The following is a 25,123-nucleotide window of genomic DNA, read 5'->3' as shown; positions in this document are numbered from 1 at the left end:
TATTCTGCTGTGAGAATAGATCCCTGACATGCAGACTTTGAACTGCATATATATTCACAAATAAAGGTGGAAGATGTGTTTTATTGTAAAAGGTATTTGTCAGAAAGAACAGACTTTTATCATATTCAGCGTACCGTGTATACAGCAACCTGCAATGTAGTCTATGAAAGCTGGAATTTCAAGCAAGGACAAATGTTAGCTGACTTCTAAGCAAGCAAGCAAATATACTGGCATCTTCATCCTATTGATATGCACAGCTGTGGAGCCACATAGAGTGGCTCGTGTTAACAATGTGTTTGGAAGGGGGTGGGTAAATCCATCCTTTTAGGTTAGCATTTAAGGGGTAATTCTGCTATAAAATGCTACTAAATACTGGGCATTTGGTGCTGTCCCAATGTTGCTGACTCTGGTGTGCAAAATGTTTCTAGGGTACAGTGTGCTGATGAAGCTGTGGCTTATTTATGAACACATCCTGTACAGCTAAAGGCTGTGACTATCCTAAAGTCATCCAGGAATTGCTTAGGGCAGCAACTTATCCTGGCATAACACAAGCACATGGGGCTGCAAATGGCCAGTGCTGGGCGTGTGCTAGATGAGAGTGGGATTAGTTGTCATCCTAAACCTCCAGCATAATAATACGCTGGCGAAAGTTCTAACGTAACTACAAACTACTCCACTTAAATCAATAGGAGCTTTAGGTGCCAGGCAAAGACAACTATTTTCTCCCCACCTTATTGCTATCTCCTATTAATGTTTTTTTATTCCTGTTGAGTATCTCTCTCTCTCTCCCTTTCTTGATTATTTTATTGTATTTATTTTATTTGTCATTTATAGTCCACCTTTCTCACTGAGACTCAAGGCAGGTTACACAATCTGAGATTAGTTTAGTTAATATCAAGGACATTTTCATAAACAATGCTATAGGGTAAATAAAAATAAGTTTACAAAGACATAGCATTATCAAGAATCCAATACAGAGTTGAAGAAATGCTGAAACAGAACATAAGCAATTCTAGGGCTGACATTAGACAACATGAAGCACAGGTAGCTCATAGAAGCACATATTTAAAACAACAGATAGTCCATAAGGCAACATAGTGTTGAAGTCTATGATCCAACTCCTTAACTCATTAGCAAAGCATCTGAGATCTCCTCCCTACAATACAAAAGCCTTTTTGAATAATTTGGTTTTGCTTCATTTGCAGAAAGCCAGGAGGGTGAGGGCTCTCCTGACCACCTCAGGCAGGCTGTTCCATAGAGTCCCTAGGGGCCACCACAGAAAAAGCGCGGGTACGGGCTGCTGTTGATTTCGCCCACGTGCAGGGTGGCACCTGCAAGAGACCCTGTTCAGATGAGTGAAGCTGCCGTGGAGGATGCACTAACAATATGCTGGCAATTGCTGACCACGTGTGTTTAAAATAAATAAGAAAAAATAATCTTACAGCAGCATCCAATAAAAGGAAAGAGGCAGAAGAATGAGTACTAGTGGTACTCCCAGCTGCCATTGATGCTTAGTTATTTACCCACATAGAATAATAAGTGAGTGGCAATGATGCTGAGAAGTGGGTAGTATTATGCCTGCCTGCCTACCTGTCCCCCCCGGGCAACTGCAGCTACTTCAGACTGCCATCACTTCTCACATGGGCAGACAAATAACAGTAAGCAAGGCTACCAGAGGACTAGGTAGAGGTAGAAGTGTGACAGCGTATGCAAGGGAGGGGAAAAGGCTGGGGAGTGATAAAGGCCCCAGTATCTAACCCAGTAGTACTCTGTGGATTGCAAAAAGCCACATCCACAATTGCTATAACCCAAAAGAGCCATACAACCACTGTTTCCCCTATGTACTACCCATCAAACACATGCATACAACAACAGATGATATAACTATTAAATATATAATTATAACCTCACTTGCATCCAGATATTTTCTGGGTCCTTTACTTCTATCCCTGGCATGAGAGTTGAAGCTCACATGTCCTCCAGTCCCTCTGTTGCAAGGTGGGAACCACCTGCCAATGGCCTTGTGCGCAGTCTCAGAATATGGTGCAGGTGCCACATTGGGGAATGGTGGTCAGAAGAGCCACATAGGATTGCCAGCCTCCAGGTGGGACCTGGAGATCTCCTAGAATTACAACTGATCTCCAGGTGACAGAGATCTGTTCCCCTGACATAAAGGCTGGTTTGGAGGCTGGACCTTGTAGCATTATACCTAGCTGAGGTTCCTCCCCTCCCCCAACTCCCCCCCCCAAGGCTCCACCCCTAAATCTCCAGGAAATTTCCCAACCCAGAGCTGGCAACCCTAGAGCCACAAGTGTCATGCCAAAAAGCCACATATGGCTCATGAGCCAATAAGTATCACTGTTTTAACCTGTGGTACTACTGACTCCTGGTTCCTTCCTGTAGTAGTTCACTTTTTAAAATGCACAGTTACTTTTTACTTTGCAGTGAGAATAGTTGCAATGAAATGTGGCAATAAAGTTTCTTATGTATGTCTCCTTTGAATACAACCACTGTGTTTATAATTTGGGCATAAGGGTAAAACTGAAAGTGCCTATTCTGTAAAATATATTCAATATCTAGATCCAGTACACATTTGAGCTGATAGCACACAACAGGAAATAGCAGAACATCCTGTTTCTGAAAGACCGAAATATTTTTTTTTTGCAAGATTTTAAATAGCTCTTTCAGATTTTCAGTCAGTTCACTCAGACTCAGTTTAGGTATTTGGGGAAGGTATACAGGCCTAAGGATTATGCATGAGGCCGTTTGAAACGCAGCAAATCATCATGGAACTCTTTCTAAGATGTCTTAGAGGCAAAAACAAGCACAACTGCCTGGAAGCCGCCTGGAATTAATGGACTTCAAATGTTTTGGTGTAAGAGGATTTGTTTCAGGGCATCAACAGGGAACAAATTTTTAGAGCACTACCAGAATCCTCCACCTAAAAATTGGTGCCACTTGTGCACCTGTTTTCTGATTATATTGCTGTCGCTGCTGGCACATCCGTCTTAAACATGCTGGGTGCAGTGTTATTGCCTGATACTTCACTACAGGAAATGCGCTTCTGCTGTATATTTGGAAGAAGGCACCAGAAATGCAAGACTATGATTTTGTTAAAATACAGTGGCATGGAAATTTATACACTATTTCAAGCTACATATTAATTTATAATTTTAGATTTATTCCCCCAGCCCAAATGCTCAAGATAACATAAGGACCACTTAACAATGTATTAAACAAATTAAATCAGATAATCACTGTGTTTAAGAGGATCCACTTTGGGCTTTGAATGTACATTCTTGAATAGCAGCTGCTTCCCTTTGCCAACACCTATCCCACCCTACACAGTATAGCAAATTACAATGAAAATTGATGCAAATTCAAAAAGCAGTTCATAAGATAGTATGAAAGTGTGCTGCTCAAAGTTACACAATCATCAATGTTGCAGCACACAAAAGAATTACAAGCCACTGAGTGTATCTAAACAACTAGATGGGTCTCCACCTATAAATCAGCAACATTAAACACATCATGGGAACAAAAACAATATAGCTTGCAATCAGTGAATCCTAAACAGATTTACACCCTTCTAAGCCCACTGACATCAATGGACATAGAAGGGTAACTTTGCTTTGGATTGCCCTGTAAGGATGTTACATTATGCATTATTTCTTGGAAATATGGTCATGGCACTCTGTAGCATTTACTTCTACGTAAGCATGCACACTATCAGATGCAATCCTTTGCACACATATTCTTCAAATTTTATGGACCACTTTTCTATCCTCATAAGAACCACTAAAATGTATTGTCGAAGGCTTTCACAGCCGGAGAACGATGGTTGTTGTGGGTTTTCCGGGCTGTATTGCCGTGGTCTTGGCATTCTAGTTCCTGATGTTTCGCCAGCAGCTGTGGCTGGCATCTTCAGAGGTGTAGCACCAAAAGACAGAGATCTCTCAGTTCCCTGTTCCCTGTTCCCTGTTGATGCCCTGAAACAAATCCTCTTACACCAAAACATTTGAAAACATTTGAGAGATCTCTGTCTTTTGGTGTTACACCTCTGAAGATGCCAGCCACAGCTACTGGCGAAACGTCAGGAACTACAATACCAAGACCACGGCAATATAGCCCGGAAAACCCACAACAACCAACCACCAAAATGGCTTAGGAGTAAATCCTATTGAACTCTATGGAATTTACTCCTGAAAAGACCTGCTTAGCATTGCATTACACAAAGCCATCAGGGATGATCCCAGTGTGGTACCCATGGGCACCACTGTGCCCGCTGGAGTTTTTCTTAGCATCTACTTTTTCCTAGCAGACTTTGCCCAGGAAAAGCTAATGATGATGCTGCCAATTAACTGGGAAGCCAGGCCAGCCTGCTGCTGCTCACCTGATCATGGTGCCACTGCCTGCCACCCTTTCTTCCAGTTCCAAAGGTGGTCACAACCTCAGTAAGGTTGGGCATCACTTAGGGACTCAAAAGGGTTTTTTTTACACTTTGGGAAAGAGTGTACAGTGACAGAACTTGGTGGGTATTCCGAGGGACACTGTGCCACAAAATGGGTGTTATAATCAAGACTTTGCTTTATGTATTAATGAATTTCATTTCCCCAGAGGAAAGGTATAAAGAGCAGAGACTTTTACATGCACTGTAAAAAAAAAAATTATTTTAGCATGGGAGCAAATGTTGAATTTCTGATGAACAACGTCCCATTGATAGTAAAGAAATTATTAGCCAGCAAGCAAAGAGAAAATGAAGGTATGTAATAGCCTGGTCTTAAAAGTTTTAATACAGTAACTCATGGATGGCACTTCAAAGTTTCAGATCAATATGGGTTTTTGAATAAGGGTAGTGCTAAAAGACATTCAAATATTTGCAGGTAATAAGACTGAAAGATGAATCTGTTAAGAGGAGTCCTTTATACCCCTCAAACTTTGTTGTGCCAATGCAGTGTGGTCTAGTGGTTAGAATGTTTGGCTATGACTGAAAATCTCTAATCTCTGGGTGACTCTGAGCCAGTCACTCTTTCCTTAACCTCCTTCCTTAATTTAACCTAGTTCACAGGGGTGTTCTAGAGAGGAAGTGTAGGAGAGAACCATCTGCATTGCTCTGAATTCTTTGGAGGAAGGATGGCATAAAAATGTAATTGAGTTTCCACTCACCACCACCCTCTGAAAGGTCAGCCTTGTAATCCTATTCACAAGCAGTGATGTCCAGTATCATTACCATTGTGTATAGATCAGTTTGGAACTTGGGGCTCTAAAAGCCAGAATGAATGGGAGGAATGAATGATTACATCACTGCACTTTATATTGTCCTGTAAATAAATTAACATAAATCCAGGGTGGACTTTGCCAGTCTAGCTTTAAGGGTGCCATATTTAGTTGCATGGGTCTCAGTGGAAGCCGATATGTGTTCATCATCATGATTTTAAATCCAGATTATCCTAGATTAAATTAGGTTCCCTTATTTAGTGGTAAACATATAATTCAATTCATTCTTTCACATATAAATCACTCACTATGCGCGAAGTTAACCTCAAAACCTCTCAGGCTGGATTAACCATTACATTTTAAACTAGATATCCTTAGTGAACTAGTCTCCTGCTACAGTGTAATTAATTTTGTAGATTCATACAAATAAATAAAGTTGTTAGTGTTCCCTTAATCTGCCCTTTAATTGTGATGGTTGTTTAAAATGAATTCAAATATTCATACAACATATTATTTAGCAGTGCACACATCACAACACTAGAGAGTATATCCAGACTCCCTCCCCCCAATGCCAAGAACATAACATGGAATGTGGGATACAGCCAGGGACAGAATTTTACCCATTTGTGGAGAGTATTGGTGTACACATCAGAGATACATCCAGAAATTTACATGCCCAGGAAGTGTAACCACTAAAACAACCCATATATTGAAAGCCATATTTGTTTTCTTTACTGGTGAATCTCTGAACATTTGTCAGACATGTGGTACTTTCTATTTTGTATGAGTAATCGACTCTCTGGTATAAAATAATATCTCTCTGTCAATGACTGCCATCCTAAACAGGTCTTCTTAGAATTCGACTCAAGACTATCCAATGAGGCTTAATCCCATGAAAGTGTTCTTAAAATTGCACTGTGTGATCTATAAACTGGCACCGTATTTAATCACCAGTCTTTTTACTGTGTATTTTTAAAAAACACGCTTGCAATTCTACTATCTGAAAGCGAGTGCCATTCGAGCGACTGGATTTTCTCTTTTTCTTAAATAACAAGTGGGTTTTCTACTGGCTTCAAGCTGACGCTCTGTTAGGTTCGTTTTTCTTCACCTCTCGCTAAGAGCTAGAAAAGGAGCCTTTCCAGCCAGAGACCGGGAAGGAAGTTTCCTTTTCACTACGGGGCGCAGCAGCAGCCAGCCGCGAGCTCCCTTCCCTCTTTCCCTCCCGTCAGAGGGAAAGGACTCGCTTCTGAGGCCACTTTTGCGCCTGGCGAAGGCAGGGAGTGGCAGTGGCGGCGTCGCTGTCTATGCGCCTCGGCCCTCCCCGTCCGTCCCTCCTCTCTCGCTGGGTAGCAGCGCGGGGAGGAGGAGGAGAAGGAGGAGGGTGAGCTGTGGGAGGGTCTCCATTGAAATAAACAAGCAGCCAGTTATTAAAACGGGAACATGGCGGCCGCGGAGGACTCGGCAGCTCCAGCTTCCTCTTACAAAGCGAAGGTCAGCGCTGGCGGCAGCCTGGGCGACAGGAGCCGGAGACGTTACTGACCTCGGTAAAAGAAGGCGCCCACGTCCTCCCCTCGCCTAGCTACTAGGCCTTACTCCGCAGATCAGGTTGGGAGTGTGTAGGAGAAGGGGTCCCTCCCCGGTAGTATGTTGTATAATAATCGGGGTTGTATGTGGTGCTGCTGGCGATGGCTGATGAGAGCTCAGAGCAGATGTTTTGAGAGCCACACAGGCGAGGCAAAAGGGGGGCTGTCGACTTGGCGTGCTCTGCTCCCCATCGCTCTCCCCCCCCCATGCAGAAGAAGCAAGTTGTGGTCCCCCTCCACTTTCAGGAGTAGAGACGGCGGAGGGTGGGGGTGTCAGCCAGACAGTCTGAGTGCCCACAATTCTTTTATCACTAGTGGACGTGTGGTTGCTTAATGGAAATGGGAGGGGGGCGTAGATAAAATCTGCTGTTTAAAGTTGCCCCCCTTCCCCCTTCAAGGTGTCCCGTAGAGGGTGAGAAAAAAGCCTCCTAGGCAAGAGAGCGAGAGAAAGGGGGGGGGGCTGAATGTTGCTGGCGGGGAAGGGGGTGTTAATGGCGAAGGCTGGCTGCTGTTCCTTCTCCCCCCTCCCGTCTCAGCAGGGAGGAGGACCGCTCCTCGGTAGAAAGGACTTCAGGGGTGGCAGCTGCCTTTCTGACAATGAGGACCGGAGGTGGGGGGCGGCAGTGGGGAGGGGAAGAGAGGGTCTCTCTCTCCCGAGGCGAGAACGGTGTTTGGCTTCCTCTGGGGACAGGCTGGTGACACCCCGGCGGGCGTGAGGGGAATGATGATCCCGGGAAGGAGACTGGCGTGCGGAGAGGCGGCGGTGGGCTGTCGCCTCAATGACAATCGCCTCCGAAATCGGGCCAGGGTGGCGGCGACGGCGCTCGCTGCAGCCTCTTCCCCCCCGTTGGGGCTTTAACTTCTCCGAACTTTGGGACGCGGCGGACCGGCCCTCGGAATCCCCCCTCCTAGGACCTTGCCTAGGCCCTGCCCGCCGCTGGGTACGAGAGCGCAGCCTGGGGAGCCGCATTGCTGCTGCGTGCGCCCGGCTGGCTGGCTGGCTGGGGGGAGGGGGCGGCGGCGGCCCGGCGGCGCCTTCGCAGTCTTGCTGGGCTCGCTTGGCCGGTGCCTGGCGTTTGGGGCGACGGTGGCCATGGCCTGGAAGCCGCCGAAGCAGGGTGGGCGGGCTGCGGGTTTGCAGCGCGCCTCCGTCCCCGGGGAGCCAGGGTTGCAGCCTCTTCCTTGTAACTCCTCGGGGGCGAGGCTCAGAGATCGATGGAACTCTCTTTCTGTGTGTGGGTTTAAGGGAGGGGGAGACTCCCCCTATCCTTTCTGCATAGGACTCCCTTTTTGTTCTGTGCGAGGCTGGGGGATTCCTCAAAGGGAGTGGGGAAGAAGCGCCTGATTCCCTCTCCCTCCCCCCCATTGTCGATGGCGAATGACACACTCCTCCCTCCCTCCCTCCCTCCCTCCCCCAGTGTGCCAGCGAGGGTGCGCGCCTAATCCCCTCTCCACCTGCTCCCCGAGCTGCCCTTGTGTCGGGGAGGGTGCGCGCCAGTGTGCATCAAACACAAACAACCTGCCTCTTCTCCCTTGTCTCCTCGCCGAGCGGAGATTTCTGCTGGCGATTGAACTGGAGGGGGTTTCATCCCCAGGCCAGTGATTTTTATCTTGCACAGTGATGGCGTTTTCTTTTCTTTACAGACAGACGCTCTTGTGTTCAGGGTTTTGCCGACAGTACTGTTGCAAAGGTATCCAAGGGTTATTGGTTGTCTTGGCAACTTTGACTTTGTTCCTGTAATATGTATTTTCATCTAGACCCTTCTTCCATATGCTCTGTCATCGATCTAGTGCTGAGGGTCGTGAAGCGGACTCTTAATGTGGACAGAAATAGGTTGATAAGAAGAAAGGGGGTGGGAATAGAAGAAACTTAACTAGCTACTTTGCTGGTTCATAACTTAACAGGACATTTTGGTGATGGGGATAGCCAGTCCCCTCTTTTGGGAAAATATTTTGATCTGCTCCTGTCAGCTTTTGAGAATGTTCATATTGGATATGTTGGATGCAGGTTTCTGATGTATTGTCGAAGGCTTTCACGGCCGGAGAACGATGGTTGTTGTGGGTTTTCCGGGCTGTATTGCCGTGGTCTTGGCATTGTAGTTCCTGACGTTTCGCCAGCAGCTGTGGCTGGCATCTTCAGAGGTGTAGCACCAAAAGACAGAGATCTCTTAGTCACGGCAATACAGCCCGGAAAACCCACAACAACCAGGTTTCTGATGTGTGGAAAGTTGTTGGCTAAAACAAGCCTGTTTAACAGTTCCCTAGTCTCACCAGAGAATCCTGAGAATTTTGGTTCTTTAAAAAGAGTTAGAAATTCTTAGCCCCTTCAGACTTCTGTTTCTTTGGGGAAAGGTATGAAATTAAAACTACTACAAAACCAGTGTAAGTATGTAGTATAAGTAAATGGTCATTCATAATTTGAATAAGTGGAGGCTATTTACTTTGGCCCTATTGAAGGCTGCTGCCTGAGATATCATCTTTTTGAGGGCTTTCTTTTTGGTGTAAAAACCAATAGCAGTGTCCCTCCCATCTGGTGTATGCAAGTGTTGAAAAATGGCCAGTACACAGTAAACAGTTGGGTTATGGTTTATGTTTTTGCCTCAGTTCAAATGCAGAATTTACCATAACAGTGAGGAATATCTAGTCGTTAAGAAAAATTTAAATTTCCTGGTAGGAGAAATCCTGGTAGGATTTCCTTGTTGAGTTACTTAAAAAAGAAAACATTGTATTTTTGGAAACAATGTCACAGTTCAGGAACTTGAGTTTTGCAACTAAATTTTTCACACACCATATGTGTGGCTTTATAGATGGCAAGGACAAACAAGATGAAACTTCATTAGTGATCAGAAATCTGATGTTGTTGGTTGGTTGTACTTCTTGTGATAGTAGCTATACTATTCCACTGAGTGTGGTTTGCTTTAGAAATTATTGCTCTTCAACCTTAGCAATGTGACTAGGTTTTTTTTTAAAAATGATCTTCCCCGCACACAAACATTTAGATTTTGTGTGAATGGCTCTCCAGTTTTTCTTTGAGTAGCATGAAAAAATACAACTTGCCACAATTGGTGCTAATTTTGTTTAAATTTTGAATAATCCTGATGTTTGCAAGCTATGTATATGGTGAGTTAATAGGGCCCTTTCTACTGGGATAATAATGGGGGCAACATGTTTGATTGGAAACAAACTTTGTTTAAAGTAAGTATACTGAAGTGGACTGGTACAATCAATTTAGGACAGACACATCTCTTGCACTATGTTGTAAAATGTATATTAAAAGAGCAAGTTTTACTGTTAGGTGCAATATGATTAAATTGCCTTAACTGGCTTTGCTGCATTTTACTTCATAATAGCAGTGAGCCTCTCCATCTGTAAAGAGTCCAGGTTACTCTGTAGGAATAAGAAAGTCATTTGGAAAGCCAGCTGCTACTACATTGCTCTCTGTTTTCTGCTCTTTCCTTTTGTTGATGATGTCACTGACATGTTGGCATAAGCTGCATTCCCTATGCTAAACTAAAACTCAAGCAGGGAGGATTCAATTAAGACGTTTTAAAGATCTGAGCTGTGCCTGAGAAAAATAGGAGAGTTCTTAAATATTTTCTTGTTAGTACATTGTACAATAAATAACATTGGCCTGAGCTTGTACACATGAATTTTGTTTCATATTGCTTTATTCCAGATACTGAGAGTTTAGCATAACAAAACCTAAAATCTGATTGTTGTTTGGCAAGTTCATTGTGTTCCTTTCTTTGTTCTTTCATTAAAAAGAAATACTAATAATACATGATGAGGTGATTTTCTAGTATTTCTTTTTCAAGGATTCAAATATACATGTGTTTTGTTACAGATCACAAATTTTCTATAACACTGAAATTAAGTGGTATTAAGCAGTGAAGAATGTTTCTCTTAACTGTTCTTTCTGTGTATCTGTGCATACGCTACTAAAGTCTTCCCTAATCAGACCCATACTAAAAATAATTAAATTGCAAATGATTGTTGTTATGTGCCCTCACATTTTTAATAGGGCTAGAAAGGCAGCACACCACTGTTTCATTCTCTTCGGTTGTTCTTTGAAAATGTTATTTGATCATTTTGTATAGTGTATGGAGGGAATGCTGTTGGGGGTGGGAAAGAACTTCTTGAACATATGGAGATAACCAGAAAGATCTGCATTGTCAGCTGTGGTTCCATTGTATGCGTTCAGATAGGAAACTGAGCTATTTTTCCTCTTGGGGATTTCGATCTTACAGAGGAATTTTTTGACTTTAAGATGTAATGATAATGAAGCTTAAAGCAGCAAACTAATAATGCACACATGATATTAATTTTCTAGAACATTACCACATTAATAGGTCAGTGCAAGTGAATTTCTTAGCAGTTATCTTTCCTACATATTAAATAAGCTATTAATATGGTAAATAGGATATTTCATATTGGCTTTGTTTAATCAGTAGTTATATTATTAATGGCTTATTAACAACGTATCCATTACACAAACACACCATGAGCTAAAGAGTCAATAGCTTAGTGTTTCAGATTACATGGTGAACTTTGAAATGTAAAATTGTGTTATGTTTTTTCTAAGTTTGGAATATCAGTTTGGAGAGAGGTTGCGGGAACTTAAACAAATTTCCCTTCATCTTAACTTCTGCATGGGGACCCCCCCATTTCTGGCCCTCTTGAATGGTGCCCGACTATGAAGCAGCCTACGAGAGCTGCGGACTTCAAAGATGAAAAATTGGAAAGTCCCAGTGTGCAGAAGTACTTATGAACATCAAACTTTTGGGATCCCAGACATTAAATGAAAGTAAGTTCATTGTTTGTCTATAATGAGCAGAGGATTCACATGATTGAAGGATAATTGGAATAAAATGTAGTGGCTCCAATTGAAAACACTCATTTTAGTGTGTAAAATTTATTTTTCCCATCTCTGTGTGTATATATAGAACGAGAACATGGTCTTTTTAAGGGTTGGCAAAAGTATTAAGTGGAAAACTTAAGACAGCTTTCAATAAACATCTTTAAACATCCTGATTCAAAGCCCTTTTAACTCAATTTAAACTCAGATAAACTTACTGGTTGTCAGATTGCTTTGTCTCTTCAAAACGTAGTTTGTTTATCATCGTCCACTGAGTGTAGTTCTAATTCTCTTGAAGTATATGTAAGGCTTCCATTTGTTTGAATATTAGGGCTTATACTATTCTTCTAATGAAATTTGTGATTAGTACTGTGATATTAATGGACATAATCCATCTCTGAACTGTTCAGCCATTTCACATGTGGTGTAGTGTCAGACTAGCATGTGGGAGCCCAATGCTTGAATGACTTTAGGCTGTCGCACATTCTAAGCCTGCCTCTCAGGCTTGTTGTGAAGATAAAATGGAAGAGAGGAGACCAATGTTAGCTACTTTGCATCTCCATTGTGAAGAAAGGTGGGATGTAAATGAAGTAAATCAATAATTTAGTGGTTCAAATTACATGTAAATCACCTTGTCTATGGGTCAAGCACGGAATAAGCACAGGACCCTTCCGTCTGGTCCCCCCCCCAACTCTTAATTGTCTCCTTGCCCAGTGCCTTCACCAGTTAGTTTGGTAATGCTGTGTGTATGCTTGTGGCACAAAGCGCTCTCCCAAATAACGATATTGTTACTCTGGCTTCACTTCTTCCTGACACATGTTTGCATTTCAGTAAGTTTCATGCTGTCACAGTGGTTGAAATCCACTAGTATACTACATCTTGTTCTATGGTGAAGACCGACTGTTTGGAGGAAGCAGATGGAACTGTCTTGGGCGCATATTGTTGCAAATGGATGTTTTAGTGGGTAAAGGTTTTCCCATAAGAAGACCTCAGTAAAGAATGGACTTAAAACATTTTTAGGGTAAGATCTGCTGGTCCTGCAGTAATATAATTGGGACATTGAACTGTCACAATAATTGGGTCATGGTTTGGTGTAGCTGGGTGTGAAAAAAATGGTTGCTGTTGAGATTTTTAACTTATACCCTGCAAAAGAGAGCAGTGAGACTCCTCAGTATGCAGCTTTCCCTTTTTAATGTATGAAACCTGGGATCAAGAGACTTCCTAATATTCATGCGTTTATCATTGTGTCCAACTGACATCAATGACAATGATGTCTTTGGGATAGCAGCCACATTTTTGATTTAGTGCTGTTAATCTATCACCTTTTAAGAGATAAACCTATTTAGCTTGTCAGGTACATTTAACTCATTGTTGATGATGACATTTAAGGTGCTCATTAAGTATTCTAAAGGTCTGTAGATGGGTAGGAGGGTGACCTTGAATGTCCCAAATTGATTACAAACTTTAAAGATGAGTTAGTGGGGAAAAATACTAAGTGCAGCTGGAATCTAGTAGTGATAGGTTCCTTTCGTATAGATTGAAGATTGTGGAGGTAAAATTTTGTTTTTTCTCTGTAATACTTTTGTTTTCATCTTTGAGTTTCTCTTCACATCGTACTTTAATATTCAGTTATAATGTTGTCTGGGTATTTAGATAATAGGAAAAATTATGTAATACTATCAAAACCTAGGTTTTAATCTGTTGGACATATTTGCTAATAATCTGCTATGAAGCTTGTGGCAGTGTTTCCCCCATTGCAGTACCATTACTTTTTCTAATATAAAATCTGTAGCCTAGACATGCAGCCTTTCTTGCTTATCTTGTGGTTTCCCAAACAAAACCCCAGTCAGAGGACCTTGTTGCTGCTAAGGTTCTGTGGGAGCATGCATGTGCCTTTCTTTCTTTCTTTCTTTCTTTCTTTCTTTCTTTCTTTCTTTCTTTCTTTCTTTCTTTCTTTCTTTCTTTCTTTCTTTCTTTCTTTCTTTCTTTCTTTCTTTCTTTCTTTCTTTCTTTCTTTCTTTCTTTCTTTCTTTCTTTCTTTGTCTTCAGCCTATGCAGGATTGTGATGGAGAGAAGGGAGGGTAGTGGTATGCATAGTAGCTGTTTACTACCTCTCCATCTGCCTGACTTAGTTCTGCCTGCAGAGCATTCATGATGTTTCAGTGGTGGATGCAAATTACATGTTCGAGCTAGAAATATATAGGTAGGGTATTGTAGTAGCAGGAAATCTTTCTGGCAGGACCAGAAAATCCCATGCTCCTAGTCAGAGTACTAAATATTACTTTCTGGTGCTTAAAGTCTTTGTAACTTTTATACTATATCCATGTACAGGCTGGTGGTTAACATGATGGGTTTTTTAAAGGTCTTAACAGGAGAGATTTTAAAGTCCTAACATCTGGAACCTCTACTTGTGTGGACTTGAAAGTTCATAAGTGTACACAAATATCAGTCTTATTTCACAACTTTGTCCAGAGTCTGAAATCTTCCTAATATGGCATTTTCATGTTTCTTCTTTCCTGCTTTTGTTCCTAATTCTTTTGATCTATAAAGAGTTAGTTAGCTGACTTAATTTATGTTAAGCTGTGTTTTTGTATGTGTGAATGACTACCACAAAGCACGCTGTCATAGAGCAAAACACGTTTAAAATTCTTTCTTGGGAATAAAGTTCCTTGATAGGCTAATGAATATGGCTTTGGGACAGAGATTGCTTTAATAGCACTAGTAGATGATCTTTGTATCCATATGGATAAGGAAATGTCTACCCACTACTTATGTTATATATTTTAGCTTTCCACACTGCAGACCACAGCAGTACGCTAAAGCACCAAGAAGAGGAGTTAGGATGAGGTAGAGCACTATTAAAATGCCTTTAGTTCAGTGCTGCAGATTGTACTCAAAGGGTGATAGTGGAAGATGCAAAATCAGGTCCTGGGGATCTGGGGGGGGGGGGGCGGTCCTACATGGTATAGTGGCCCCTCATGTTGGTCAATATCTTTATTTCAGTTCATTGAGCAACCTTAAGATAGGTTGGTCTCAGATGTTTAAGGCTTTTAAAAATTTCTTGCTCAGAATTGTGCATCATTCCTCCCTTCCCTAAGTCATCCATCAGCTAGAGTTCAGCTGAATGCTATTTGGCACCAACAGGCCATCCTGCACCATGACCTCCTCATCATGCCCCTAATAAGTGACTGGCTTAGGTGGATCCCCCTCATCAATAAACACTTCAAGATACTTGCCAAGTTTTCTTGCCCATCTCAGTTTTTACCACTCTGTTTTTATATTTAAGACTTTTAAAAAATAAGTAATTAGGCAAATACATGTTTTTATTTATTCACTTGTAGTTCTAATAAACGATCCTAACTGCAAGTTGTTGCTGGCACGTGGCCTACCAAAACTTGTGGCAAGTCTTCCCCAGCTTCAGACTTGGTCAGCGGTACTTCTGGCTTCATACCTTCCACATCGGTTAGGACTTCACCAGTCTGTTCTAAACAGGTTTATTTAAATTAGCTTGACCCCTGATACATTATGAATGATAAATGGATTTTTTCACAGGCAATTAGAGACAGTCCCAAAACATTCCTGCTTGAGATCTGGCTTTCTTGAATTTTTTGTTCTCCAGGAAGAGACTCTGGGAGGCAATTCCACTTTGGGGCTTCATGGTATACCTGCTTCATGGGATCTTGAATGGGAGTCTGTTATTGGAGAGTTGGTAGGGGTCTCTCTCTTGGAGTTTCCAGGGTTTGTAAAGCCTCAGGCCAGGTCACAGGAGTTCCTCTTCCCTCTAGGAGTCTTCCTTTCCTTCTAAGGAGTCTTCTGCCATATTGAGAGTGGGCCATGGCAGGTCTTGACACCCACCTTGGGGCCTGTGTCAGGAAAAGGTGGGGTATATAAGTATCCCAAATGCCATTTTTACAAGTATTACTGTAGTGTTATCACTTTTGTGTATGTAAGGGAATGGAAATTTTATCAGTTGAATGATTCTTTATATAGTGGTTGCTACCATATGGTTTTTACTCTTTAAAATTACTTTCACTTACTTTTTTTGTCTAGTGTAACTGAAACATTTGGATTGGCACACTTGCAATTTCCCTCTGGAAGTCCTGTATAAGCCAGGCCTTCCCCAGTTATATTGGTGCCATTGACTGCTCAGAACTCTCATCCCATTGTATTTTTGCTTGTGGAAGAGCTCTGTAGAATTTTGAAGTACGTTGTTTTTATGGCTTGGTCTACGTATGCAGGATAATACAATGGCTATAATGTTGTAGCAGAGAGTTGAGTTGGTAGACAGGACACCAGGCAAGGGATCATACGTTCAGAACTTCCCCTGCATCAAAAAGGTGACCACACCCACGTGCTTCTGTAGAACTGCCCATTTTACCTCCTAGTTCTGATGAATGTGTAGACTAGGTCTTTTGAAAATGGACAGCATTTGTGTTCGTAAGAATTACTGAACTTCTGAACAGATGTCTTGTTCACACCTTCATTGGAATGAGGTGGTAGAATGGATTGTTCCCCTGAAGGCTGCAGGTGATATAGTTCCTATCAGGATGCTCCTTTGCAAAATGTTTCCAGGAAAATAGAAAACTATCACAGCAAGCAAAAAAATTTCTATTTTCCTTGCTATGTTGATTTTCTTGATGGTAGGGACTTTTTAATGTATAGGATTATACTAAAATATGATTCTTCATCTGAATTAGTGCAGTCCATTCTTCTACTTCAGTTCTCGGTCATCTCATTCCCCAGTATATGTCAGGCCTAGGGAAGTCAATGGGGAGTAAGCCCCATTAACTTCACTGGGACTTGCTGAATAAATATGCATGAGGGTTAGATGGTGTATTCAGTCATTTACTTACTATAGTCTGATATTCCTTTTACTATGGAATATTGCATGGGGTTTGTTAGGAAGCCATTTCATTGTCCCTTGTTGTGAAAAACAAGATAAGAATAAGCTGTTTTGGTGTCTCATATTGCAATCACCTAAATGTTAAATGACTTTCTGGATGGATTTATATGAGGAGTTTCCTTTTAATTTTGTATTCATCTGGACCGTGGTTCCATCTGAATTGATTGATAGGGATTGGGGAGATCATGCTGTGGTAGATCTGGATTTGTCTGGCCAACTGTACAAGAAAGTAGTGCTGGGAGATGACTGGCACAGGCACAGCTGTGGCTAATACTTGCCTATGCTTTTTAACATATGCATGAAGCCACTGAGTGAATATCCAGGGGGAGTGTGATGTCATCAGTACATGAATGACACCCTCCCCCGACACACACATTCTATTTTCTCCTTTTCATCTGAGTTCTGAGCCATTGCCTGGTGGTGGTTAAAAGTCAGGATGAAGACTGAGAAGCTCAGTCCAAATTGCTGTTGATCAGTAGTATAACTAACAGGGCTTGTGATATCAAATAGTTCTGGATGGGCTTGTATTCCCTATGAATGAGCAGATCTGCTGCCTGTGGGTGCTATTAGATCCAGGTCTGCAGATAAAGAGCAATCTTCTTAGTAGTACTTTTGCCAGTTTTGACTGTTAAGTCAGTTTTGGCCTTTCTTTCAGCAGCAACATTTGTCACAGTTTCTCTAATCATATCCAGGATGGACTGCTAGGATGTGTTTCACATGGGTCATATGAACCCATGAAGCTGCCTTATACTGAAGCAGACCATAGGTCTATTAAGGTCAGTAGTGTTTACTCTGACTGGTACCAGCTCTCCAGGGTTTCCAGTAAAGGTCTTTTACATAAACTGGAAGGGCTAGGGATTGAAACTAGGACCTTCTAATTAAAAAGCAGATGCTACGCCACTGAGCCAAAGCCCATCTGCCAGCAAGCCTACTCAATGATGGTTTGGAAATTGCAATGGATGAAAAATGCAGCAGCCAAATTGCTGGGGTGTGTGTGTGTGAATAGGGGACCTATTACACTGGTCTTGAGTCGAATGGGTTTCCACTTGGTTTCTGGGCCTGATTAAAGGTTTTGAAAGCTGAAGCCTCGTTGTCCTGAGACCAGGGTACTTGAAGCATTCTTGTTCATCCACTAAGGCTGTTATCTCAGGCTCTGCTTCATCAGCCATCCATTATTTAGAAATGCTTAGAGAAAAATAGTAAAGAGCATTGTTATATAATGAGGTGGGAAATACTTAAATGGTGGTGCTACCATAAATAATATTTTAAAATAATATTTATTTAATTTTTGTTATAGCTGGCTTGAGATGTATTTGAATAGTGAAGCTTTCAGACACATAACCTGTAGTACTGATTTGACTGCCTCACTGACTCTTGGTAAGTTATATTCAAATAATGCATGTTTAATAACCCTATAAATAAAAAATGTGGTTTTCAGTTTGTATGTTGCACAGATCTAAGACAGTGGTTCTCTATTCATACTAGGTCCTCTCTAATTGGAATTCTACCAAATTCAAGTAATGGATTAGCTAAAACATGTTAGGTAATGTTACACCAGAGCAAAAGAATGAGGAATAGCTTGAGCTGATGTAGCATATAACTGTGTCTTTGTAGATTACCAGAGAGCCATTGCACAGTTACGCTCATTGTGTCAGGAAATTCAGGTTTTGACATATGAATTGCTTTTGGTTTCTGTGACAATAAAACATCATGTGCCCAAGTGGGCTTGTGTTTTGCACATAGCAGCGCTCCTTTCCCTAATTTTGCATGGCAAAATACTTTTGAAAATGAGAGGAATCTCTAAAAAGGTTTATAATATGACATAGAGTTACTGCCAGATTTCACTGTGCATACTCATTGAAGATAGCTCTTCAGAGCATATTACTATTAAGTGTTCAGGGCTATTTTTGTGTATTGTTTCTCAGAACTTTTAAAACCCTGAAATTTCATTTTTACTAGTTATGCTTTCTTATCTATATGTACTGTCCCACTAGGATTTTCCCATTATAACCATTGAGGGCATAGTTTAGAACTGAAAAGCAAAAAAGCATAGAGATGGCAAGTCACAAAAATAATATTATGAAACTTTTTTTTCCAGATCACTTTATATTGAGATCTAGGTTGGAAATTCAGTACTAGATCTCAGAACTGCAAGTGCAGCTCTGCTTATAGAAGCTTTCTTTCCTGCCTCCCTGCCTTCCCTGAAATGCCTCCTTTGGGCAAAAAGAGACTCTCAGGAATTATATCGTATGTCACACAGAAAGCTGCATTTAAAAGACTAATTGGTGAAAATGCCCTTCCCCTCAAAAAGAACAGCCCCTATGCTTGTATAGGACAAGTTTCAAATTTAGCCAATGGAAGTAAAACCAAAAGCTTTGGGTGGAAGTTTCATAAAGCAATTAATTTTGTTGTGAATGTCTTATTTGTATTCTGTGGCCCAGGAGCCATAGAACAGAGAATAATTATGTTCTCCAAAATAACGAGCCACATAAATAAATGTTAAAGAAATTAGATTGGCTGCTCTTGATTCTCCCCCCCCCCTTAATCCTTCCTGCAATAATTAAGTGTTTCCTTATGTACATGAGGCTGAGTAGACAATAGTCACTTGCGAAGTTATATAGACCAAGTCAGATCTTGCCATTAATCTTGGGATTTGTTAACAGAAAACTTGCTAACTGAAAAAAATGCATTGATTTAAATCAAGGCAATTTTAAAGAGCAGTTTAAATGATTGAGTGTAAAATGAAGGTTACCATGTGACAAATCATGCATTTTCTGGAAAAGTTTAATATGCAGACTGGTAGCTCCGACAATTAAAACATTGGTTTTGATCCAAAGACCCACAAGCAGAACTCCACACCCAGAACAGATCTATCCCATTTCTCCTCTTCTGCTGCCATCTTCTGAATTCCCTGAAAAGCATCTTGGAGACCTGAGGGACCTTCTGGAATGGTGTGGGATGCAATATGGTGTTCTGCAGTGGGAAGGGCTAATGCAGGGGACAGGCGCCATTTTCTTTTGTGACGATAGCAGTGCCATTTCCTAGTGGGGAAAAGGGACCTACTGGTTCTGCAACTAAATAATATATTATATGATTATATGAAATATAATTAAAATCTTCTAGTCATATTCAAACTTGGCTGTGACCAATATTTCAAATATTTTTCTTATGTAGAAAAACAGATTTTAATTCATTATGTTTTGATGTAGATTATGAGTACTTAGTTGTCATCTAAGAGTGCTAAACTACCATGAACAATTCTTGTTACAAAAATTACTTCCATAAAGAACTTAAATATCACATAGACAGCTTGCTTGCAGGGTTTAATTTTGTTAATGGAGTTTGCAGCTTACTTTTAAAAGCACAGTACTTTATTTAGGGTAAACATTTTGAATTGCATGCTCTGAACAATGTGTAGAACGTAGTCTGGGACCTCCCCCACCCCCAAGCTCTACATGTGAATGGGTTTGGTTGATATGAATGGTTTAGTTAAGGAAGCTGACAGTCTGGTCTGGAGATTCAGCTGTAGTTGGTGGAAACTTTTTTTCAATGTCTTCTTTGAGCGTGAAGTTTATTCACAATGTAATCAAAGTGAGGAGAATCTCTGTTATAAAAATATGTAAATATAGTCACTTGGATTAGGAGCAAATGGAACCCTTTAAAGACTCCAGGGTTGTTCATGTCCACCAATAAAATCCTCAGGGCAACAATTCATTTTGCAGTTTATAAGGTAAAGGTAAATTCATTCTGGATTTGTGCACTTGGACCATGCACAATCCACACATTTCTTGCAGTAAGACACACAAGAGAGGTAAAATTATAAAGGTATCTGGAATTGTGGAATAACTGTATGGCTTTTGCTAAAATAAATTTATGAATAGGTACATGGGATGGCTGCAAGGATGCAAAATACAGTAACAGAATACCTTGAAGGAACTTGCTAAAGAACAGTTTGTGAGACTTCTGTTCAGTATAATTGTTGGAAGGATTGCGTTGCCTATGTAAGGTGTAAACATTCTTTGACAGAACCTAGTAATAGCATGCTAAAATCTGTGGAAATCAGCATGGATTATACAATCTGCTCACACTATTTTCTTTTAAGTTTACAGAAGATCTGCTGGCCCAGACATAATATAATAGCTAGTTTTTGTAACTGTGCAGCAAACTTGAATCCAATCTAAGACACAATACAGAAGAGCGAAATTGTGTAGATTACATTGGATACCTTGAATATGTTTCAAGATAAAAACTGGGTAGTAGGCGTAATATTTTTTTGACAAGATTACCCTCCATCTAATCATTAATGTAAAAGATAAAGATGTACAAATACTAAAGATAATAAGAGTAGCTGCTTAAGCATTTGGGCATATGGAGACCCCTAGGTGATTTATCTTGTACATTATGAAAAGTATTGTCTTGCAATATTATGTCAGAATAACAAACTACTCAATTTGAATAACAGAATAATACAAGGGGGGACTCACAAGGACATCAGAAGGCATCTCACTTTCCCCTTCCCACCTACCTTTGTCTTCCCCATCTTCCCCTTTCCCCTTTCCTCTGGCAGCCCCCCATCTGTGGTCCAGTTGCATGGTGCTGGCTGGCTGACCCAGGCCCAGATGCTTAGTGAGGAACCTGCAAGGACTTGTGTGTGTGTGGGGGGGGGGCACCTCACCTTTCCCTGTATCCCCATCCCCATTTCGTCTTTCCCTCCTCCTGGCAGCCTCCATTTGCTCACCTTTCTCTACGTCCTTCTTTCCTTCAAACCCAGTAACAACTTCATTTTATCTGCCCTCCATCTTAGGGTTGCCTTCCTTACCTTCCTGGTGGGAGGGGGGGACATGACACTCACCTTCTCTTTACCTCATCGCACAGGTGCAGGGGGAGGCAGGAGGGATGGGGGGCCCGAGTGAAGTTGTCACACTGCCCCAGGAGTGAGGCTGGGAACCCTGTTTCCCCTACCTTGCTCCCGCTGCCAGCCAGGTGAGAGGAAGCGGGGGCAGAGGGTGGGAGAAGGGGATACTCTGTCTCCACCAGGGGAACTGGAATCCCTACTTCATCTTCATCTATATTTATTAATTTACTTCATTTATATACTTTCTCCGTAATGGAGACTCAAAGTAGCTTACATCATTCTTCTAGTCACCATATTATCCTGACAACAACCTGTTGAAATCAATAGAGCAGAAATAGTTGTGACTAACATGCCCTGTTTAGTTTGATGAGACAGGTGTGATTAACTTTTTCTAGATTATGAGCTAACAAAGGTATTATGGCATAAGTTTTTTCCCTATTGCAAAGTTTCATGAGAGCCACCTGATGCCATTTACTGTGTAATGAATGGTCAGAATGTTAGACTAGGATCTGGGAGACTCAGGTTCAAATCCCCACTCTACCACTGAGGCTTGGTGGTTGACTTTGAGAAAGTCACACACTCTCACCCTAACCTACATCATATGGTTGTTGTGAGGATAAAACGGGAGAACAACATAAGCCACTTTGTTTCCCCCTTGAGGAGAAAGGCAGGATATAAATGAAATAAATAAATCAGTATCATTTTTGCATACATTTATGTATGAGAAATAATATGGATGCTACAAATGGTGTTGGCAATCTTAACAGATTTGGCACAGTTGGTCTTCTCTGCTTTCACCATTTGGTTATCCCCCACAACCTTTTCTTCTAGCATTAAAGGACTATTGGCTCTTGCCAGAAATCGTTTCTGTTTTGTTTTCTTTTTAATTGAAACCTATAATGATATGCAGGTTCAACCAAGCCAGTGGAATTTAATATATTTCCTGCTGTCTCCCCTGCCCACTTCTCCTATGTTTGGAAGTCTATTTTCATTTCAATTCCTGTTAACTTATATAAACCAGTATTACTTTCTGTGGTTCAGGCCCTAAACTTGAAATGTGGAATTTTGTAACTATATTGCTTATTGAATGAAATAAAATGAAAAGGTCATCTTATCTTACTTCAGACATTTCTAGATCAAAGTATTTAGCTCAACTAAGATCCAGTGTGGGGTAGTGCTTAGAATGACGGGCTAGGACTTGGGAAACCTATTTTAAATGCATATTCTCCTGTGGACACTCACTGAATGACCTTCAACCAGTTTTTTTCAGCACAGTAAAAGGGGGAAAGTGGTATAAGCTGCTTTAGTTCCCCATTGAAGACAAAAGGTGTGGTATGAATACCCAAATAAATAAATTGCATTCTAAGAACTCTTGATTAAACTGAGTGTGCCAGTTGACATGGGAGTAGATAAAAACCTAGTATTTGATGTTGTCTTATTTTATGTACTTCACTTTAAATATTTTACCCATGGCAACCTTTGAGTAATGTATGTAAAACTTTAAAAGGGTTATAATTGGAAAAGTCTTTAAATCATGGCCATTTTTTATGTGGAGAGAGCAGCTGTGTGTATATACACACTGGCAGCTGAAAGTGTTGTTACTGTCATTTGTGGCAAATCAATCAATATTTTAAAATCATATTGCTATTGTAGTGTTTGTTGGAGCCTGAGAATGCTACTGGGACCAAGAGCTGGACAACCAAACACTTGCATCTTCAGGAATGACTTAATCTTTTCCCTGTTTGCTGTTAGCCATACTAACTGAAGATGGTGAAAGATCAAACCAACTGACTGCTTGACAGTAAATAGTGCTAATTAAATGCAGGCCCTGACAATGACACTGATTCTTGGATGAATGCCAGTAGATTTGTCTTTGCTTTCAGAAAATTTAATTTTCCAATTCTGTTTATCTAGCAGCTTGTTAAAAGATCTAAACATGCTTCTGTATCATTATGCACCTGACTTTGCTATTTTTAAGTTGCTGCTAAGTTACTAACAAATTTTAACTGATAACCTTTAATGTATTTTTGATCCTAGAAGTATAAGTATGCATATGCTTATTCGTTTGGTACTATGTTAGACTGTTGTGAGTGTCACAAACTCTCGTCTAACTCAGGCTTGGGCTGACCTTCCTCTACCCTGAAGTAAAACTTTTCCTCTCTAAGCCTATGAAGCTGAATACTGGGCTGCGAAGCCTTCAGTAGCGTAGTTGAGATACAGCTTCAACTTTAATTCTTGTCTCACCCTTCAGGAACATATAAGTGGTATGGTTACCCAGCCAAGTCCAAGTAGGGAAAAGATCAAGGGTTTGTTCTTCCTTTTAACAGAAACTGGCACACAAGGCTTGTGGAGATTCAAAATGAAACAGATTTATTTACAAGTAGGTAAAATAAGGCATGTAGGCAGGTGTTTAAAAGTGAAATAACTTAGAGGTTTATGAACTGAACACTTCACTAGTGTTAAGCACAAAACACTTGGTATGGTTCTTAAGTTGCTTTGTTGTATGAGAGATGTTGGTGTTATCAGACTTTGTTGTTATCAGACTTAAATGTTGTTACAGTAAGCTCTTTCTGAGGTGGGCACTCCTTCAAGTTAGGTGCTCCTATTCTCTCTCTCTCTCTCTCTCTCTCTCTCTCTCTCTCTCTCTCTCTCTCACACACACACACACACACACACACACACACACACACAAGACAGAGAGAGAGAGAGAGAGAGAGAGAGAGAGAGCACAACTTCCCCTTTTCTGCAGACCTTAGGGCACTCCAGTGAGTCAAACCCTTTCAAGATACTGGGCAGGCATTATGCCCCAGCTATAACCCTGTTCCTGTGGCCAAAGGGGAGACTCTTTTCTATCCACTTCCTTGGCCCGCTACAATTTCCAGATCTCCTCTGTCTACACAGAAGTTAGTACTGTCTTTCCCACTTTAGTCCAAGGACTACAAGACCTTCCTGAATGTAATGATTTTTCCTTAAAGGGTACACCTTCCTCTTCCTTTTTCACACAGATGACTCTCTGGCTGACCCTCTCTGGTCAGAAGCCAGGTTCCAACTCTCTCACTCTTCAGTTTACTCCATCAACCCCTCAATATTCCATCACCAACTGCCATTTCAGGCTAGCCACAAAGGGGGGTGGGATGTCAATCATCCTCCCCTCTTTACTGTCCAGCAATCCCAGCATTTGAAGCGGAGTCCGTCACAGTGGGCAACATTTTCAAGTAATAATGTATTGGAATGCTCTAGACTGTATTGGAATGTTTCTCTCTGCTCCCAGTATTTCTTCTGAACTGCTGATCAGGAAGTTATGAATATCAGTCACCAGTATAGTGCGATTAAATTACATTCAGTTCAAAGTATTTTGAAGTTCTTTGTTGTGTGTTAAATAGGGTTGCCAATTTACAGGGCCTGTAGATCTCCTAGATCTTCAGATGACAGAAATCGCTTTTCTGGAGGAAACAACAGAGTTAGACTCTATGGTATTATACCCCAAATCTCCCCCAACCCAGAGTTCACAACCCTAGCATTAAACCATGCTTGCAGACAGTCTCCTAATTTTCAGTTGCTGGGGCTAGCTTGTACATCCATTATTGACACAAGATGCTGTGGCAATGTCTGGAACCAGCAACAGTATTGCTGGGCTAATGACTGTTTCATGCTATCATTGAATAGAAGTAACTACACTGTGTACACATATGAACCGTATCTAGGAGGTA

The 25,123-nt window shown here is 41.3% G+C and overlaps 1 protein-coding gene across 6 annotated transcripts in view; it reads left to right on the top strand.

The window, feature by feature from the left end:
* The first annotated feature begins 6,625 nt into the window (after positions 1-6,625).
* Positions 6,626-25,123, top strand: part of NCOA2 (nuclear receptor coactivator 2) — a 170,054-nt gene continuing 151,556 nt past the window's right edge. For 4 of the 6 annotated variants that reach the window (XM_054984490.1, XM_054984488.1, XM_054984489.1 and 1 more), the window contains exons 1-2: positions 6,626-6,761; positions 17,856-17,935. The gene's annotated coding sequence lies outside the window, so the exon portion shown is untranslated. Of the gene's footprint in view, positions 6,762-12,604; positions 12,677-17,855; positions 17,936-25,123 lie in introns of those variants that run through there. The other 2 variants (XM_054984487.1, XM_054984486.1) reach the window with 2 other exon arrangements.

The sequence above is a fragment of the Eublepharis macularius genome, chromosome 7, assembly GCF_028583425.1.
Source record: "Eublepharis macularius isolate TG4126 chromosome 7, MPM_Emac_v1.0, whole genome shotgun sequence".
In the NCBI taxonomy this organism is placed as follows: Eukaryota; Metazoa; Chordata; class Lepidosauria; order Squamata; family Eublepharidae; genus Eublepharis; species Eublepharis macularius.
This window is presented reverse-complemented; position numbering and strand designations above follow the sequence as displayed.